Genomic DNA, 21,814 nt, shown 5'->3' on the forward strand with positions numbered 1-21,814 from the left:
AAATTATCCACAGGAAGGAAGAGCGCAGATTGTTCTGAGGTTCTGGGCACGGGGGAACAGTTTGCTTCGACTCAGAAGCTTACTGGACTGAGTAGCCAGGTTCTACTCAGTTTGGCTAGGTGGATTCGGTCTTTTGGTAACCGTAGCAGAGCTGCTAGAGACATCAGCAACCGCAAGTGCACAGGTCAGTACCTTCATTAATTCTGTTAGTCAATTCTGTAAAATAAAAATTCAAGAAATTAGTTACAGGTTCATGAATCTGCTTTAATGGCCCTTACATACAAGATGAAATGCTTTGCGACTTTAGAAAAATCAAGGCCTTAGTTAGAAACTAGAAAAGGAGAGAAGATCAAAGCTCCTTATTCAGACCATGGAGTGAGTATACCTCAACAAAGATCAAATATTTTGCAGGGAATGAACAATCAATAGGATAGTGCCCTACAACTTGTGCAATAAAATGGGGTTGCATAGGGGAAGAATGGACCTATAATTGGCAATGCTAAGGACTTGATATGTGACACGGATTTTCTCCCCATGCCTTCAGTTGAAGGCATGCAATACAACAATGTAGTTTTGAACATATGTGCTCATCTAATCCCGAAGAACAAGACACCGTAGAAAGCATTTACTAGTGAGAAACCCAAGGCGTGTCATATTTTCATGTCTTTTGCAGCCTAGTTTAAGTTCATGTTGTTGATGAGAAAACGACTAAGTTGGGACCCTCAAGTATGAGAGGTATTTTCTTTGAAAACAATGAGACATTGAAGGCTTACAATATCTACATTCCAACACAATAGACGGCAGTGGTGAGCAGCGATACGTGGATTGCAAGATCAAAGGTATGTCCTTTCGTCATTAAAGGAAGTGAAAAGGTTGTTTTTTAAGAATATGATCCAGGAATAAAAGAAGAATTCAGATCCATATTTGGGAGAAGAGGGCCAAGGGAAGGACATTGCCTCCTTATCCTTTATTCTGGCCTGTTAGATGTTGAGGTGGCTTGCTCAAAAATTACAAGATGGCTACAAGCATGTACAAGCACCTAAAACTTCAATTAGGGAAAGCATTCCTCCTAAGTGATTTGCTAACCATGTTGCACTAGCTTATTCCATTGGCTAACCTTCGTGTTTTACTGAAGAGGAGCAAAATGATGCCATGATGGAGGAAAAGGGATTCTTGTAAGAGAGCCCCAAAACCTTTGGAGGGATCACTAAATACTTCCAATATTACAATAGACTTGGATTTACAACTTGCGGATAGAGTCGAGGTACTGGATCTACATTCTAACACAATGAAAGACAATAGTGAGTAGTGATATGATGTTTGGTGAGGATGTGTGGTCCTCGAGATCAAGGCATCTCCTTCAACAACAGGAGGAAGTGGAAAGGTTGTTCTAGAATCCAATCCAAGAGTAAAAGAGGATCTCTAATGCATATTTGGAGGAAAAGAGCCAAGGGAACGATCTCGACTCCTTCACCTCTGCTTCAGCCCATGAGAAGTTGAGATGGCTTACACATAGATTATTGGGTGGATATGAGCATGTATAGGTGCCTAAAACTTCAGTCAAGGCTGGTACCTTCTCATAACATATTTGTTAGCCATGTTACATTGACTTCTTCCATTGGTGAGCCCTCTGGTTGTGCAGAGTAGGGTTGTAGTGATGCCATCATGGTGGAGGAGAGTGATGTTTGGGAGATAATGCCAGAACCTATGCAAGGACCAGCTATTAATTCCAAGAAAACAATGACTTAGATTTGCAGGTTACAAGAGATTCAAGAAAGTCCTTTCCTCACAAAGAGGGAGATTCAAGAAAGCCCTTTCCTCACAGAGAGGGAGTGTTTGTTGTTGATTGCTTCAAAAGTGTTTTCATCAAAGTAGGGAGCACTTGATGTGATGGGGAGGGCTTGTGCTCCCCCATCCCTATCGTTGTTTTTTTCATTAACTTATTCTCAAAGATCTTATTGGGTGTACGCATACCTTGGAGTTGGTGCCAAACAGGCACACTAATCGATGTGGTAGTTAGCAATCATGTGATGGTTTGACATCTTTTACAAGGGTGCACGTGGAGTAACCACCTTGAAGGAGGACATTATGCTCCTAGAGGCTAGGCATGAAGCGCTAGGGGCATTGGGGCCACCTTACACATGTTGAGTAGGAATGCTTGAGTTAAGGAGCCCCTAATTGGAGCGTGCACCACCTTGGAGGACAAATGATTGACACATAGACAACTAGCTTGGATGGAACGCCACCTCAAGGATTAGAAAAATCCTAGTGTGACATGTGGGTACCTTGCTTTGAAGGGTGCACTCTATTTGGGGCTTTGATGGTTGACTTAGCCTACTTAGTTTTGTGTTTTGTTGTTGACCTTTTTGAAAATGTAACTAGGTTTGGTCTTCATAATTATCTGTGTACTTGCATCAATATATATTTCATGTAAAAGAAAAAAGAAGAAAAAGAAATTTATTATTCCCATTATTTTCTAGTCAAAGCATGTTCTTCATGCATCTAGGGTTTATTGAGTCATATGAAAATTTGTCATGAGTCAAAGTCCCATTTGGACTATTTGTAAGAAAAGGAAAGATTTTATTTTGAGTCAAAATAGTCAATTTGTCATCCACAAGACCAAGTCAGCCCTGCATGGACAAATCGGCCCAGAAAAGCACCTATTCGACCTCCTAGATGTGTATATATAGAGAGCAATTCGACCTAATTAGAACACTAACTCGTCTCATCAAATTTTGTGCCAAGAAAAGGAGAAAGAAGACTAGCGAAAGACAAAAGAAGTGAAGGTCAAAGGAAGGAATTCTTGTGTTTTTGTGCCCTAATTCTACCACACGTGCGAAATTTCAAACTGTTATGGGGGCCGAAAATTTCAGATATGTTGCAGGGGCCAAAAAATCAGAGTTTGATCAGATTTGAAGGGCATTGACAAGTTTTGACTTTGTTGAATTTGACTTGCTTGAGTAAGGATTGAAGGAGGGTTGACTTGGGTCTTGTGGGAAGTCTTGGTATTGGTTTTTAGGTCTTGGATTTCTCACTTTGATCTGATTCTATAAGAAGAGAAGTTGTTTGGGTTTTCCCCTTTGTGGGGTTTTGCCCTGGCTTGGAGCCTACATCTTTGTGTTCATTGTCTTTTTTGATCTTCATGTTTTTGGTAATTGTTTGATGAAAAGAACATAATAAAAGAAATAAGAAGCCAACATATATTCACAAGCAATTATCAAGAGAAATTAACCTTGATTTGCTAGCCTATTGGTTTCTCAATAGGTCTCCCTCACCTTATGGAGGGGAGTATCTTTGTTAAGCACAACTACTTGTATCTTAGAGATTGATAGTTGCCATGATGCTCGCTACTTGGGGAATCTTTGGAATCACTACGTGAAATAACTTAAACTATATTAGATCAAAATAAAAGAAAATAAATTGTTGGAAGATCATGTATTACTTTTGTAACAAGGATTCGGTACTTATGGGATGCTAGCACTAGTGTCCTTTGTCTTATGAGATGCAAGTGTTGAGTATCATTAGCTTGTGGGATGCAAGTGTGTGAATCTTCTTGATGGTTTGCATGATGCAAGTTGAACATCTAAGGATTTGACAATTCTTTAATACTTGCTTGCTTGGAAGACCCAATGATTGCCTTGTATAGCTTGATGGGATGCCTTTCTTGTCCTTTGTATCATTGGTTAAGATCTATAGAGATTATGGATGCCCTAGCTAGGGTTTCGAATGCATTCAGTACTCCTTGCTTGAGATGAACCATGAAAGGACTTGTTCTACTAAGTCGAAATGAACTATGCTCACTTTTCATTACTACAAGAATATGAGGTGTACCACTGTTATGCTATATTTGTGATCACAAATATGAATTCTTATGGATCAGGCAATTTTCATCGTTGTTTTAGTATGTTGATTTCTCGAGACAACAAATCACCTTCTTCTTGCTCCTGGAAAAACAGACCCAATGTAGACAGACATAATTCTGAACGAAATTCTCTAATTCTCGGAGATTCTTTTACTAAAATGTACAATCCATTCTATTCCAAGTTATAATCCCTAATTAGGAGTATAGACCCATGAGCAAGGGCACCTGTCATAATGAACTCAAAACAGAATTTGCAACTAGCACTGTTATCCTCTCGCCTAGCAAGCAAATACTTACCCCCATGGATGGAAATACTTCTTGATCTGGATCGATACTCATTATGCCTGGCATTGAACGGAGTTGGGATTGACCATATCAATTAGATTATTAATTCAAATCAGATCGACCTTCATCTTTGTCATGTTATTGTTCCCATAATGATTGTGTTTCTCCAAAACAGAACCTTGTTGCTCTGCATCTTGGATGAGGGGTAGAATAGAAGTTGTCCATGGGAGAGATGGCCAAGTGGTTGATGGCTCCAATCAAGGTTGATTTCTATGTTGTCTTAGCATGCTTAATGATAATTTCACATCTGAATTGTCGATATTATAATTTCCTTGTAACTGAATTAATTTCCCCATCTATGTATGAAGATGGGTATTTCCCTAATGGCATATGCAAAGATGTATGTGTAAAGTCTTTATGGCATTTACAATATTGAGTTTTATTATTAGTAGTGTTGAGCAGATATGAAGTTTCTTGCAAGGTCATTGAAGAAATTAGTTTTGGCATCAAGGCAAACAAATGTACAAGTAGATGCCTAGCCTCATGGAAGTGATGTGGAGATTTCAAATTAGGCAAATTCTAAAAATCTCTACATATCTGAAAAACAACTAAATGATAATAGTTAGGCATCCTCTTCTGTTTAGATTGTCTAAGGTCTCATTACCACTCAACTTAAAACCAAAGATCTATTGTATAAAATCAAGGAATAGGGAAAAAGTGTGGCGCTCATAGTTGCTCAACGAATTATGTATTCATAAAACAAAGCAAGGAAATGATGAAAGAATTACAAACCTATAAACAAAAACAGGGTGAGCAATGTTATATCAATGACGGGGAAAGAAGTGAAGCGCTTTATAGATCTAACAATTTAGTGATCGACAAGATGGAATTTGAAATAAGCGAAAGTATAGATGATACACACGCTAGATGATAAGAAACATCACCATTACAACAACAACCCTCAATAGTAAGGACCAAACAACATAAACATTTGAAGCCCAACATAGCTTAATCAATGTTACCAGATAAGTTCGAATGTCAAACCATAAATTGAGCAGTACTACCCGAGAACCATGCCAGAAGGAGAAATCATCATACAAATGAAGTATACTTCGTTGAAATACATCATAATACCATTTAGTTGGAAACAACATGACTCACCCAGACTCTATGCTGAGATCACAAATAAACCACAGAAGAAATTAAATAACAGATAAACAAAGCGATGAAATAGCCATACACATACTTGCCTACCCTTGGCCAATGCCAACTCCTATGGAATCATACGTTGATCAACATTATAGTAGTGGCAACCATGAACAATAAGCACTGAAAAATTTTACCCAGTATAATTCTTTTCTTTTTGTCTTATCAAAGTTCCTAGAAAAACTTAAATCTCAAACCCAATAAAAAGATGACAGTACCCCATAACCATGACAAAACGATAAATTGTTGTGCAAGTAATAAATATTTCAGTGGATTAAAGGCCAACTTTATTTTTTTGGAGAAAAAGATGGCTTACCCATTCTCTCCGCCACGTTTGTAGTGTCTAGGCTATCTTCGCCACATGACCTTCATCGAATGTATAGCTGTAGTCACTCACTACACAAAGCAAATCAATACAGTTGAGTATGAGACCATAGATTAAACATATAATAAATTAAATAACAAGCAAATGGAGTGATAAATTAGCCTAGATAATTTTAAGAAGTGCACTACATATAGGTAAGATGATTCACCTTTATTTATGAGTTATGACCTCTATCTCATCTCTTTCATTTTCTCTTCCTGTTGCCTTCCTTTCTTTTCCCACCCAACAAACCAAACCAAGACCAAACTTCAAACAATAAAGAAAAATGCAAAACAAAGGAAATCAAGTACAACACAAAGCATGGCCATGCTCAAACTCAACAAAACAAAAAAATGCAGACAACAACAAACAAAAAATTGAAAACACCCCCTCTGCACATCATCCTTCTTGTAGTGTGTTGTCTTGTACTGAAAGGAAAAAGGAGCGTTGAATTAAGCTAAAATACACACAGATGGTAAAAGGTAAACATATTTCAAAACCAATAATTATTCATAATAGTAAATGTACCTCCCTTAGAGTTTGTTTTATAAAGATGGATAGTCCATTTTGTATTCCATTTACTCGTGCTGACTAGAACAAGCCATCTACAACAAATACATAATAAAATATTAGAATCATTATACAAGTTAAATTGGATAGTCAAACACAATAATTATTCGTAATAGGAAACATACCTCTCATGAGTTTGTTATATAAAGGGAGATAGTCCATTTTGTATTTTGCATGTTTGTGCTCATCAGAACAAGCCATCTGCAGTGGATACACAATAAAATATTAAAATTATAATACGGCTAAAACTAGAGAGTTGAAGGCATGAACTTGCCATCAACTTACTTCAAGTACATTTATATTCCATGCTATATCTCAGATAATATAGGATAAAATAAAATAAGATAATTTTATTAATGTCCAACAAATGACCACAAAACTAGGTCAATGAAACTAAATGATACATCCAGTACGAGTACAATGTGGGAGTGCAAACGCAACTCCTAAAAAATTCCAAAGCTAAATCTAGGACAAAATGAAGTAATGAAGGATACAAGAATAGGACAACCTCATAAACAAGTACATAACCAAATCAAGTCCATTTATAAATTTTCTAAACTAAAAGTACTTCTACTAGGAATAATACAATCAATGTTTTAAAAGAGTTAAGAGCGATCATTTTTTTTGTAAGAGGTAGCTAACCATATTTAAACATATGGAACACCCAAAATCCTAGAATGCAATGGGCGTGGCCACATGTAGGTAGTGTCATCTGTTAGCACAATGTTTGTTTGGTTGAGGGTCAATATGCTTGCTTGCTCAACCTTACCCTCCTCTCTGGGGCATGATGTGTGGGGGTGTGCATGTGAAACAACAGTCAAATGTCTATCTTATTGTGTCTTGGAATGTGTGTGGAGCTAGGGGATGATGTTACCTACCATTTGATGGGATTGGGCGCCATCTTTTTCTGCATGCCTTTAGGTAGGTTAAATGATGTTTTGTTCCCCCTTGGTTTGAGGAAGAGCCTCTTTTAGCATCTCGAATCACAATTTTGCATTTTGTGTTGATGTTCAAAGGCTCATCACTAGACATTGGAGCTTGTGTTCAAGCCAAAGGGCTCGAGTTGGTTGCGTGTAAGACTATAAGCAAATCTAGTGTGATCTTTAGCATGGGCACTCTAGTAACCCTACACCATGACTAGACATTGGAGCTTGTGTTCAAGCCAAAGGGCTCGAGTTGGTTGCGTGTAAGACTATAAGCAAATCTAGTGTGATCTTTAGCATGGGCACTCTAGTAACCCTACACCATGACCACCAAATGCTAATGTCAACTCTAGCTGACCCTTACAAGGAAATGGTATGGCTATTTGGAAAACTTGTTGGAGATAAGCTAAGATAAGATAATTTTATTTATGTCCAACGAATGACCACCAAAATAGGTCAATGGGACTGAAGAAGGATATATCCAATACGAGTATAATGTGGGAGTACAAACGTAACTTTTAGAAAATGCTAAGCTAAATCTAGGACAAAATTAAGTAAAAAAGGATACAATCATAAGATAGCCTCATAAATATGTATAAAACCGTATCAAATTATCTTAATGATGTAAAAGACTAAGTAAATAAGTCCAGGGTTGGAGGTTGATGATGTCAAAAAAGCCAGAGTCTGATAGCCAGCGACGAGGGGGGTGACAGTGGCGTTGGCACGCTATTAGAGTCCTCTCGATCCAACGATGTGTCTGGTTGCATGATCTTGGGGGGTGTAGGAGCAAGGGATATTCCTAGCATTTGAGGCCAAAGGAAAGAAGCTTTGGATAAGTCGTTGGTTGCCCCACAAGGACCATGGAGGAGTTTGTTGGGGGGCCACCTTGCATGAGAACCATCTGGAACTAATCCCTCTAACGCTTTGGGTGTGAGTGAACTGATGTGATGTTCAACACCTCCGCAAAGGTCTCGAGGACACTAGTTGGCCTCCCAAAGGAGGAGGCTAAGGGGAGACCCAAGGTCTCACTATTATACTATTTGAAATACCTTAGAACTCAGTTCGTCACTTGTTGCTCTGATCAACAAGATTAACCTAAAAATATGATGTGATCGTCTAAAACGGCCCCGAGTGAGGCAATGTATGCAGGATTTGAGATCTATGTTGGAATATCTCTCTGATGAAGAGGGCTATGCATGTCCAATCAGGATATTGAAATAAGGTAGAGAGGGATCCTCCTGAATCTCTATAGAGGCAGTGGTAGTGCCCTCTAATCTCATAGTATAGGGAGCACCTAAAATGAGGTGTTCTCTATCTTTGGCTCCTAAAGGTGGCGCACCTAGTAGATCATATCAGATCTTGGTATATGGTGATCAATCTCTGCTCGGAGTCAATAAGAACCAACCCAAAGCTGGCCCAAAGGGATCCTGAGTGAGTGCAACCAATGTTTGCACATGTATGGTGGGCAAATGATGATTCCATCTTGTAACTCTAGGAAATAATCAAGGTAGAAGGACGTCCTCGAGCCAGGCCCGTGATGGGGAAGAAGTCCAAGTGACCTGAATGTACAATCTATAGATATCCTCTCTGATGGACTGATTCACTAATTGTCTGGGCAACATGAGATTGCTCAATGTAGCAAGGGAGAATCTGAAGGGGGGAAGATGCTATGAGGAGATGGTCAGTGTCTTGAGAAGTTGAGAAACATTTGAGAACCAACCTCATGTCTAGATTAAGGGGTGAGTTGAAGCAAGGGCCTCTGAGGAACAAAGTGCAAGGTAGGGGAACTGGTCTCTCCCGACATCTAAATCTCTAGAATATGTGACTTTGTGGAGGAAAGGAACCAAGAAAAATATGACATCAAGGTGGAACCATGGAAGGGCTGGGCACCAAACTCTTCCTGAATAATTGGCTGCAAGAATGTACGTTTGCATCGAATGATGTGCCTAAGAAGCAAGGTTTGGACTCTCTCCATCTGGACCCAGTCTTTCTGTACCAAGCTCGGCCCCTAGATCTCGGAGCCATAGTGGATTATGGGTCTAATAATCACATCCATGAGGTAGAGTTTGGACGAGATGTCTCGAAACTGACTTTGGAAGCATTATCTCTCAACAAGGGCCAAGAAACCATACCCTTTGCTAAGTCGAGGTTGGAAGGCCTTCCGCATACCAAAACAAGGTCTGTGAAATGTACTCCTAGATAGATGTATGATGTGTTGATCTCAATCTCTTCCCCCCGAAAATAGAAATGCATGCCTGTAAGAGTTTTCTTCGAAGCATTGAAGATTTTAACCTTGGTTTTAACTAGGTTGATTGTCAATTGTCGAAGGTCACAAAAGCTAGCCAGGATGTCGATCTGTCTCTACAGGTCCTCGAGAGTAGATGCCAACAAGACCAAGTCATCTGCAAAAGGGAGTAGGGAGATCAACCCCTGATATAGAAGGCACCCATCCCCCTCCTAGATGGGAGGAAAAATTCAAAATCATCATTGTAAATCCCGAAGAAGGTCGGCAAGAGGGGGCGCCCCTATTTTACCCCAACGGTACTCTGGATAAAGTCAAAAAGGCCATGTGCCATCTTGAGGCGAACCAAAACTGACTCATATAGTCTCATGATGGCTACCAGAAGGGTCTCAGATATGCCAATGTCCCAAAGCCTCTCGAATAATGCCTCCCTAGGCACAATATCAAATGCTTTTCTAAAGTCAACAAAACAACAATAGACTTTCAAAGAGCGATGACGAGCTTCCTCAATAATGGCTCGAAGTGTGAAGATGTGGTCAATCATCTGGTAACTCAGGCGAAAGCATACCTGTCCTCTAGCTATGAGATGTCTCTCTAGCTCCTCAAAAAGCCATTGATGCAAGCCTATGGCATAAAGCTTCGAGAAGGTGTGGCCCACCATGATATTCATGTAGTTGTTCAACTCACAACTGCTCCCTAATTTGTGGATCAAATGGATAACGTCTCTTGCCCAAGCAGGGGGAGAAGACAGAAGAAACTACATGGTCGAATAGATTAGCAATATAGAACTCAAGAGACTAGATGTCATGCTTCAGGAATTCTGCTCAAAAGCCATCCTCATCTACTGCTCTATTGATGATGATGGCTTTGACTACTCTCTTGATATCCCACTCAGAGAAAAGATGACATGAGGAGAGTATTCCATAATTGTAATGATAATGTGTGTTTTGTATGTTATTTACTACACCCTATATAGGGAGAAAATATTTGGGGATCGATAATTTGAGATGAAATAGCACACAAATTGACAAAATTCAAAAGTCCAAGGGGCTTCATGTTTACATATCTAGCTTTTGCTTTGATTTTCTATAACATTTTTGATACGTTGCCACCAAATGCTAATGTTAACCCTCACTGACCCTTACAAGGAATGGCACAATTATTTGGCAAACTTGTTGGAAAGGATTCCATGCTAATGTCAACCCTCACTGACCCTTACAAGGAATAGCACAGTTATTAGGCAGACTTGTTCGAGAGGATTCCATAATTGTAATGCTAAGGTATGTTGTGTAGGTTAATTATTACAAGGGAGCAAGGGCATTTTCATGTTTACATATTTAGCTTTTGCTTTAGTTTTCTATAACCATTTTTTAGCATCAGATGTGTTCTACCCACGAAAATTGGTGGAGAGGCTAGAATACATGAGATCTCCAAAACCCAGAAATCGTTTCTGGAAATTCCGCCTAGAAATGACTCAATTAAATTATTAACCAATTTTTAAATATTTACTAAGTCTAAACTTAGGGAATATGGTTAATTAATCAGTATTAATTAATTCAAGGTGAGATTCATCTAGAAACTTACACGAATCGACCCAGAGATGATCCTAGCCATCGATTATGTTTTAATCTTGGTTGTTGATGCTCCAGTAGAGGATTATAAGAGGAGGTCGATGTGGTGATGGAGATAACACTAGCAGTTCGATTTCTGAGCAGATCGATTTCCAAAGTAGCAGCAGTCAGTTGTCGGAGAGAGAGCTAGAGATTGAAGTAGTGAGAGAGGGGCAGAGACAGTGAGGCTGGAAGAGGCATTCCAAATATAGGGAGTGCATTTGCAGAGAGGCAAAAGAGCCGCAGAGAGGCTGACGCTTGGGCAACGCAACAGCCTCTAGAGGCAAGATCGATTTGCTGAGAGGGAGAGACGTCTTCAGTGCCAGAGGCCGAGAAGGAGGCCCAGAAAGCCGGAGAAGCATCTTTCCAGCCAGCAGAAGGGAGAACGACTTCATCATAGACTAGTCTGAGGCTAGACGTCAAGCAAGTTGCGCAAAGCAACACAGAGGCTGACGCAGAGGGTCAGAGGGCTGAATTTTTTAAGGCAAGTCGTGTCGGGAGATTGTCTGTGGGGTGAGGAAAATTCCTCACTAGAATTTTTGTGAGTATTTTTTTCTCTGAAGGATTGCCAGATTTCGGCATCCAGTTGTTCTCAGAATTTCTCACTACTACTTAATAATAAAACCCTCAGCTGTTGAACCGGTTTTCCCAAGTTGGGTTTTTCGGAGGACATTTGTCCAAAAATAATTGTGTTATTTTTATGTGTGTGCTAGCATTTCTCAGTTTCCAATGCATTATTTTTCCGCAGTTTTATTATTGAAGGTTGCAGTGTATTATTTCGATATTTGTCGTAGCAGATAAATTGTAAATTAATTAACAATTAGGAGAAATAACATCAGTTGTTGCAATAGGATTCCAGTTTGGAATTTTCACATGGTATCAGAGCGTAGTTGATCAGCCGGAGAGCTCAGAGGCGAAAAGAGAAGGAATTTTGCTACTCATTGTGGGCAGCAGGCCGAAGTTCCCAAGGGAAGCACAGTGATTCTGTCAGGAGGCCGAGTTACTTGTGGAGGTTCGATTTTTCTGAGTGGGGCAAAAAATTTCAATCTTGCCAGATCAAGTGGTTCCAGAGGCAGAGGAAGCAGCTCAGATTTTTTGTTGGGCAGATCTCTAGCTGGACGCAATGGTTTTTGCAGCAGTTTGCTAGAGCAGAGCCAACGTCGAGGTGGAAGAGAGAAGAGCACACACAAAGGGAAAATTTTCCTCGGGGAACTTCTAGCCTCAAGAAGTTTGCTTTTCCTTGCAGATCGACAATAGTTGTCAGGAAATCTTCTCACTCCGGAAGGGAGTGCAAATAACAGAGCAACAACCGAGCAGAAGGAAAGAGGAAGTTTTCGACAATTCGTTGAGATGGCCACTGTTGAGCTTCATGATCAGGACAGTTTGGATGTAGCTTCCAACTACATCATCTGGAAGGCAAGGATGTCCTTCCTTCTAGAGGAATATGACCTAAAAGCCTATATTGATGCAGTGGTGGCAGTTCCTCAGGATGCAGATCAACTGAAAGAGTATAGAAAAGAGATGGCGGGGCGAAGCGATTGATATTGCCAAACATATAGCTAGCAAAGATATTGCCAAACAGATGTGGGATGCTCTCGCCATGTTATATCAGGGTACTTCCGTGCAACAGAAGGGTACCTAGAGGAGAAGCTGAGACTCATCCAAATGCAGAAAGGGGAAGGCATAGACCCCTTCCTTACCATGATTTAGGAGGTCCGAGACGAGTTGTCAGTTGTTGGGGTAGCGCCTCAACCCACAGAGCTAGTGCGGTTGGCACTCAACAATGTCTCCAAGGATTAGCAGGTCTTTGTCCAAAGCATATTGGGCAGAGACAAGTTGCTAGAGTGGGACAGGATGTGGGTTGCCTTGTAACAGGAGGAATTGAGGCGAGCTCTTCTAAGGAGCTCCATCAGTGACAGTAGCAACAGACGGACGCAGGTGAAGGAGGAGGAGAATGTGGCCCTCGCATCTAAGGGTCGCATTCAGGGACAAGGGGGAGCAAAGAAAGAAGAAGGACCTACCAAAGGTCAAGTGCTTCAGGTGTGGTGAATTTGGTCACTAAAGTACCCAGTGTCCTCTCAGGAAGAAAGGCAAGGAGGAGAGGCAAGACCAGCAGGCAGCTTCTGCAGAGATCGATAGGCTTTCCTCCAGGCTGGAGGAAGACTTCGCCATGTTTATTGATATACCTCCAAGAGTCAAATGGGGTGACTTGGTTTTGTAGCCTCGGAGTGCTACAGATGGGTAGGATTCTTGAGGAGGTCCACCTCTTGAATCAATACCTTTGCTATGGGGCCTACAATATTTTGTAACAGGATGAATCAGTGGAAGTAGATGCAGTCGGATGCCAGAGTGACAGATGCTGAGGAGCACAGTGCAGAGTTGGCAGTAGTGTAGTTGGCACAGTGCAGAGTCAACAGCAGCACAGGATCTTCAGTGGACAATGCAGAGGCTAGTAGCAGTCAGAGACTCGGATGACAGATGCATTATATTGATCATGGTTGATTCAGTATCTTGGATGCTTTTCAGTTGCAGATGTTGCAGTTGCAGCAGCAACAGATGAGAAGGAGTTGCAGTGCAAATGCAGTGTTGGCTGCAGTATGGCAATTTCAGCAACAGCACAAATGCAACATATATTAGAGTTGCGTAGTGGTTGGTGGGCAACAGCAACCAAACATCGACAGCGTGACAGGAGATAATACAGAGACAGTGTGTTGAGGCAAGAAGTGCAACACTAGAACACATTCCTCGCTAAGAGGGAGCGCTAGTTTTTGTAGCATCGGATGTGTTCTAGCCAATGTTTTAAAACTCCGACTCCGACTCCGACTCGGTATCGACTCGATCGGCTCGATTTCAATGACTCAGTCGTTGTAAAAAATACATTAAATATTTATTTTTTATAAAAACACATGATTTTAAAGATTTTCATTCATGTTTCCACACACATTAGAATATAGATAGAAGACAACATATGATCAAAGTAGGCTCATGAATATATCCATTATATCAAAATGGCACCCAGTGCATTGTCCAATACATACACGACGATGATATAGAGATCAAAACAAAAACACATAACCAAGGAGGCTATAAATGGCCTCTACAACAAAAGTCTGTGACCAGTACTACTAGCTACTGCTAGAGTTGCCAACATCATCTGGCTCAATGTTACTTGGGAGTGGGAGCGAAAGTGGGGAGCGAGAGCGAAAACGGGAGCGGGAGCGACATTTTCAGAAGCTCCCGGTTTGGGAGCGAATCCCGGAGAAGTTTGACAACCAATGTCACTAACATCAAGGTACATAGAGGGATTGGTGCTCTTGATTAAATACGAGTTCCATACCCTAATACATGACAAAATTCAATGGAAACATTGCAATCCCCCAATCCAGAAATCCTGAAAAACTGATAAGTCTGCTGGATTTTGAATGAAATCTAAAATTCTACTTTCTCCATATGAAATCCAATGAGGCCGGAACTACTCTCAAACATCCTGAATCATTTCATGGTAATGTTAAAAATTTAAGTAAAAGGATGAAAATGAAGATTAAGGAGAATGTCACTTTTACTTTAAGAATTTAACATTACCATGAAATTTGAATAGCATACCAATACTAGGAGAGGGAAATGGACCCCAAAGACCAAAAAACCAATTAATAAAACCATTTGGAGTCCCCCACACTCAGGAAAAACCTAAAAAAATAAAAAATAAAAATTGCGTTTTTGGGGTTTACTAGCCGCATGAAGTGACCCGGCTGAGTTGATATAGACTCAGCCGAGTCGGCCGAGTCATGCCATGACTCGGCCGGGTCAGTCTTAACTCGGTCGACCGAACCGGTTTGACGGCCGAGTCGCAAATTTTTTTACCGGCTCGGACCAACTCGGCCGACCGAACCGGTTTGACGGCCGAGTCGCAAATTTTTTTACCAGCTCGGACCAACTCGACCAAGTCGGTTCCGAGCCGGCCGGCTTTTAAAACACTAGTTCTAGCCACGAAATTTGGTGGAGAGGCTAGAATACATGAGATCTGTGAAATGACCTTATTAGATTATTAACCAGTTTTTAAATATTGCCTAAGTCTAAACTTAGGGAATATGGTTAATTAATCAGTATTAATTAAGTCAAGACAAGAATCATTTAGAAACTCACACGGATCGATCCAGAGATTATCTTAGCCATCGATTATGTTTTAATCTTGGTCGTTGGTGCTCCAACAGACGATTATAAGAGGAGGTCAATGTGGTGATGGAGATAGCACTTTAGCAGTTCAATTTCTGAGCAGATCGATTTCCAGAGCAGCAACAGTCAGGGTCCGGAGAGAGACCTAGAGATCAAAGCAGTGAGAGAGAGGCAAAGACAGTGAGGCTAGAGGAGGCATTCCAGGTCCAACGAGTGCATTTGCAGAGAGGCAGAAGAGCCACAGAGAGGGTGACGCATGGGCAATGCAATAGCCTCTAGAGGCAAGATCAATTTGCTGAGAGGGAGAGATGTCTTCAGTTCCAGAGGTCGGGAGGAAGTCCCGGAGAGCCAGAGAAGCATCTTTCCAGCCAGCAAAAAGCAGAACAACTTCATCAAAGACCAATCTGAGGCTAGACGTCATGTAGGCTGACGCAGAGGGTCAGAGGGCCGAATTTCTGAAGGCAAGTCGTGTCGGAGATTGCCTGTGGGGTGAGGAAAATTCCTCACTAGAATTTTGCCAATATTTTTTTCTTTGTAGGAATGCCCAATTTCGGCATCCAATTGTACTCCAAATTTCTCACAGCTACTTAATAATAAAACCCTCAATTGTTGCACCGGTTTTCCCAAGTTGGGCTTTTCGGGGACATTTGTCCAAAAATAATTGTGTTATTTTTGTGTGTGTGCGCTAGCATTTCTCAATTTCCAGCGCATTATTTTTCCGCAGTTTTTTCTGTGAAGGTTGCGGTGTATTTATTTCAATATTTGTCGTAGCAAATAAATTGTTAATTAATTAACAATGAGGAGAAATAATATCAATTGCTGCAATAGGATTCAAGTTTGGAATTTTCACAGAAAGTTGCAACCCACATTTGTAGAATCCATGTGGAACGTTGGTAGGTCACCCGCTGTCACCTCAACAACCTACCTTGCTTCTTTAGGCCGACTTTGCTCCAACTTTGAGGGGGACTCCCCTAAGACTCATTGTGGCATAAACAATTTGGAAGGTGATATCACAAGTAACCTCAGTGAATAAATTGGGTTTTTAATAGATAAAGGGGAATAGGGGTGATGGAGGGATGTGAAGACCAATGCTAACATTCAAGGGCAATGGAATCAAAGGAATGTTAGGACGAGAGGATATCAAGAAGCATGACCCTCCTTAGGTCGATTGTCCAAAATAATGGACATGAACTAGTATCAAAGAGATGGGTAGCTTCTCGGCCATCAAGGTAAACTACAAGGTCAAGAACCCACTAGAGAGGGATCCTCAATAGGATTTCCCTCAGACCAAGGATCAATTATAGCTTAAAATAATCCAATCATTGACTAAGGGGACCCCCTTAAAGGTCTACCTAGCAAACAGGCTCGGTGACTACTTCAGGCCAACAAAGGAGATGTCAAAACATGTGTCTATGACACCCCCTTCCACGTTATCATTGTCCCTCGATGGATCGATCTCGCTACGCCTTCTGGTGGTCCTGAATCCATTACGATTTAAACCTTAAAAAAATTTGCAAATGGAATGAAGAAAAGAAGGCATGCTAGATTGAAACATAGTAAACACAAAACCCCAATGGCACCAAAAAGATTTTCATTAAGCTCTCGGGGGAGGAATACTCCTGCTATCCAACCATGACTTACAAATGCGGAAGTCCTTCCTTTATATAGAGGTAAGGACTCCCTTTTCATTAAAATAATATTTTTATAAAATCTGTTGGACCTGGTCTAAATTCTAGAACTATGTAATTAAATATAAAATAATAAAAAATGCAAGTGGCATTGCCACATGTACAATAAAATATAAAATGAGGCCCCACGAAAGATTTGTCAAGAAGAATTCATCCTTTCACATCCATAACATCATTTTGATCACCTTGAAAAGAGATTCCACTACTTAATTAGAATATTGATCATCTTGGAATAAAATTATTGCAATAGTTAAAACTTAAAACAAAGTCCAATAATGAAATCTTTACAAGAATTTATAGGGAATGAAGAATTCAAAAGAAATATGTAAATAAAATGCATTAACATGTCAAATAAAATTAATTTTTCAAATTGATTTTCTATATAAGAACCAACTAATAATTTAACTCTTTAGTGTAACTTTTCATTCATTATCTATAATTTGAGACAGACTACTAAATGTTTAAACTTTCAGAATAATTAAATATAACTTTTAATCAAAAAAAAAAAAAAAAAAACAAAACTATATTGAACATGTCTCTTAAATATACACTAAAGTTTCATATTATATGTAAATTTCTTACATATACACAAAAGTTTCATACTATATTTAAATTTGAGGCTGGTCTAAAGGATTATTTATCACTCATTTACATTAATAAATTAGTATGCAAATGGTAATATCCCACCTTAATCATTTAACCCCATCCCATTAATACTAATAAATAATTAGACTAGAAAAATAAAATAATTGTAACAAAACCCTTTCACAGATTTTAAATAAGTATTATAGCTGGATAGATTTGTGAATTCGGGGAACAACTCCAACATAAGGTATAAAATCAAGATGTATAAATCTGTTCCTAGGGATGCTGTGATGCAGCTTACTTAGCAAATTTATTTACATATAATTAAGCATAACTTTTCTTAAGTTGCAGTAAGGTATATTATTAGACCAAGGGATAGATGGGGAATAAGATTTTCTTAGGTGTCTTCCAGATTTGAGGAATGAACTTAAAACAAGTGTGGCTGTAAGGTGCCATTGGTGCTCTGTGGTTAATGGACAAGGCTACAAATTTCAAGTTTAACCAATGTAATGCTTGCTGTCCTAATGTCCAGAAAATATATTAAAGAAGTTTGCTATTGCTGTTAAGCTCAAAGAGTACGAAGTCTAGATGTACCAAGAAATGATCACATGTGCATACGACCAAGCAAGGAGAAAGATAAATATATTCCCATGAACCCTTTCCGTGATAAAGACTCTCATCCTTGTTGAGCTGAGTTTTTGGGAGATGTTTTCATGTGACAACACTGATTTTATTTTATGTATACTTGATTATATCCAATCAAGCAAATAAAAGGATATCCTTTATTTATCCATTCCTAGGTTAGATCTGGGGAATAAACTCCAACAATATTATTTTATTGATGGATGGAAGGTTTGAACCAAGAACGCTATAAAAGCAAGTCTACTCCATTTGTAATGGTTGTTGGAAGATTGAGCATTTGAGGTTTTGGTGCATTTTGTACTGTATCTGTCTTAGTTGTTTAATGGTTTGGTAATGTACCTTGGAGAATAAGGGTGCTATCTACTGTTTATGCCTATTATATCTACATTTCATGCAAGATTGAGTATTTGAGGTTTTGGTGCATTTTGTACTGTACCTGTCTTAGTTGTTGAATGGTTTGGTAATGTACCTTGGAGAATAAGGGTACTATCTAGTATCTACTGTTTATGCCTATTATATCTACATTTCATGCAAGCAAACAACGAAATGTAGATATAATAGGCATAAACAGTAGATAGCATCCTTATTCTCCAAGGTACATTACCAAACCATTCAACAACTAAGACAGATACAGTACAAAATGCACCAAAACCTCAAATACTCAATCTTCCAACAACCATTACAAATGGAGTAGACTTGCTTTTATTGCGTTCTTCGTTCAAACCTTCCATCAATAAAATAATATTATTGGAGTTTATTCCCCATATCTAACCTAGGAATGGATAAATAAAGGATATGCTTTTATTAGCTTAATTGGATATAATCAAGTATACATAAAATAAAATCAGTGTTGCCACATGAAAACATCTCCCAAAACTCTGCTCAACAAGAATGAGACATCCTCCATGTGATATGTATAACGTATGTCCAAGGAAGCTAGAGCAATGAAGACAATGATCTCCATCATATGTAAACTTGTTAAAGCAAATCTAACCATGCTGGAACCATATGACAGTGAGGAAAATAATAGACAGACCATCAATACATGAAACATTCACACAACTATAGCATACTATCAAATATGTCAAAGGGATTGCCTGTAAGGCAATCTATACATCCTTGACATGCAGATCGAATCCCAGCACTAATGTAACTTTGGTGCATAAATCCATCAATCAGTATGAAAGGCACGCACATAAACTTTGCAATTATTCATATTTCTCTAGATGTCATAGCATCAACCATTGAGTAGTAGTCACCATATAGGTAATACCCTGGATTCTTACAGGCTTAAACTTTACAGCATATTGGGTTTTATTCCAACAGTTTGTAGTAGTAATAAAACAACTTGCATTGTTACCCAAAATCTTATAGTGAAGTTGTATATACAAGAGTTTTAAACAGAGGATATAACAACATTTTATAATAATGCAATTGCTACAGCTATTGCTGACAGTTCATGATGTAGCAACGTATTAAAAGGTAACAGCATTTTCATATCAGCAGTTTGAAACAATACTTGTCAACTACCTATGTGCGATAGCAGATTGCTTGTGTTCTTTCATTGATCTTATTAACACATTGAGACCGTGCAATACTAGTGGGTTAATTCATAATTCAAAGTTGCAAGAATCACTTGCTGTCACGAGTTCTCTCTTGCTATTTATGTGAAAAGGCCCAAGTTATAACCACAGTAATTGATTCAGTATGAGTCTTTTTCTTTTCCACTGTAAACTTATATATAAGGAGATTAATAATTGCACAATCATTAGAAAGAACACGTGTTACTAGAACAATTGTAAGAGAATCTCAGCACTGCAAATTTCCCAGAACAGAGTTATATTAGGTCACAGTCAATGTACAAAAGCTAGCAATGTACTTTTAAATAATTTTGATGTATTCTTCCTATCACACTCAATGATTAGACCACCTCCCTACTAAACCCAGTAGGAAAACCTTGATTTTAAGGTGTTTAATTCCGAGTGACCTAAATTGGTAATAGCATCAGGTCCCTAATTCTCCTCCCAACCATTGACAGTCTGCCAATAGAGCAGCTGCCACCCCCTAGCTTAGGACCAAACCAGGGATTCCAGAGGTCCTTTTCCACCTCCACCCTACCTATAAAGGTAAGCTTATACCAGGTCCTCCACCCATCAGCCATTAAAGGGATTCCAGAGATGAAATTTCTCTACCCTTACCTGATTCAAGGATTACAGAGTGTCTCCACCCTGAAATTGCAGCTTCAGTACCTCCACCCTATGTTGGGAATCCAGAGGGTACTATAACTGATTATTCAGTAAGAGAAACCAGTGTAGGCCTCCACCCATTAGATACTGACAGACTCCAGAGTATAATCCTCCACCCTCGGGTTAGCTAAGAACCCTAGAGAACAAAGCAGTAGCTATGCTTAATGGAAGTCAAAGGGTTCCAAAGTTATTTTGCAATGTTATGGGATATGAGAGCTATCCCAGATATTCTCACATTTCACCTGTTAGAAATTACTAGCCAGCAGAATGGCTGTAAGTTTTCTGCCCCAGGGAAATTAATGTCAACCAAGCAGTAGCACACTAGGACATAATAACCCATCCATTCATTAACATTACTAAAGGACCATTCCATACACGGAGAGTTTAGGAATTTCATCATCCGTTTACATAGTGTGTATGGGCAGCCAGGACAATGCCAAAACTAATATGAACAGCAAGAACGTTGCCAAGGATGGTATAAACCATAGAAATCACAAACAGGGTTTCATTTATCGATCAATACGCCTCTTTCATTTTTATGAGCTGTTAATTATCAAGGGTGAATTTCGAATGGACCTGACTCACCTCTGGGGCTTCCACCTTCCAAGTCACGTTGGTCTGTCCTCCTGCCTTTCTGACCTGTGCGCTTTCCTTTTCTCCTGCCCCGATTCACTCGATGTCCTGTCAAAGCAACCTGAAAATGGGCATAAAAATAAATGATAAACCAATCAACTGAAAATCGAAATTCTAAATTGGACTCAGTTACAGAATCCCAGAAGAAAAATTAAATGCCATGACACCAAAACCTTGTTCCAGAAACAAATCTATAATGTATAATCAGTCATAGGGTAGAGAAATTTGATCTAAAGTACTCACCATTATACGAAGTAGCAGGATGAAAATGCAGGGGCAAAATTCACTGGTCGGTTGTTTAACAAAGTAGATTCCCATCACCAAGAAATGCAGAAAAAAGCAGGGGTGAAATTCACTGGTAATAAAAAGAGAGAGTAAAGAATAATCCTCATGGCGTGGAAGGGGCATCGTCAATATTGATGATATGCATGTCCGAAAGAGTCTGCTCACCTGGTAACATGTAAAGATCAAGATGGAAAGGCAACTTCAAAGAGAAAATGCAGCAATGACCCCGAGACTGACGAGTGGTAAATAAAACGCAGCCTAGTGGTAAATAAAACGCAGCGATATATCTGGAACCCCAGACGGAAATTGGTTGCCCGTTGCCAGAGGAGATGGATGTCCCGTCAAACTACCCTGAAAATGAAAATGTGTTAGAAAAATAAATGTCACGATACTAATCCTTGTTACACAAACACCATGAAAAAAAATTGACATTACATTTAATAGAACTGCATTGCAGTAAAATTGACATTACATTTAATAGAACTGCACTGTCTTAAACG

General features: G+C 39.5%; 1 long non-coding RNA gene across 1 annotated transcript; it reads right to left on the reverse strand.

The window, feature by feature from the left end:
• Positions 1–6,417: 6,417 nt before the first annotated feature.
• On the reverse strand, positions 6,418–21,375 carry LOC149141018 (uncharacterized). The gene is made up of 3 exons (XR_016264842.1): positions 21,273–21,375; positions 20,982–21,090; positions 6,418–6,488 (listed from the first exon to the last, which is right to left on the reverse strand). It is a non-coding gene; the product is annotated as an uncharacterized LOC149141018 (long non-coding RNA).
• Between the last annotated feature and the right edge of the window lie 439 nt (positions 21,376–21,814).

This window comes from Pinus tabuliformis, chromosome X (genome assembly GCF_031772625.1).
Source record: "Pinus tabuliformis cultivar Carrire ecotype Pingquan chromosome X, CPIR1, whole genome shotgun sequence".
Lineage (NCBI taxonomy): Eukaryota > Viridiplantae > Streptophyta > Pinopsida > Pinales > Pinaceae > Pinus > Pinus tabuliformis.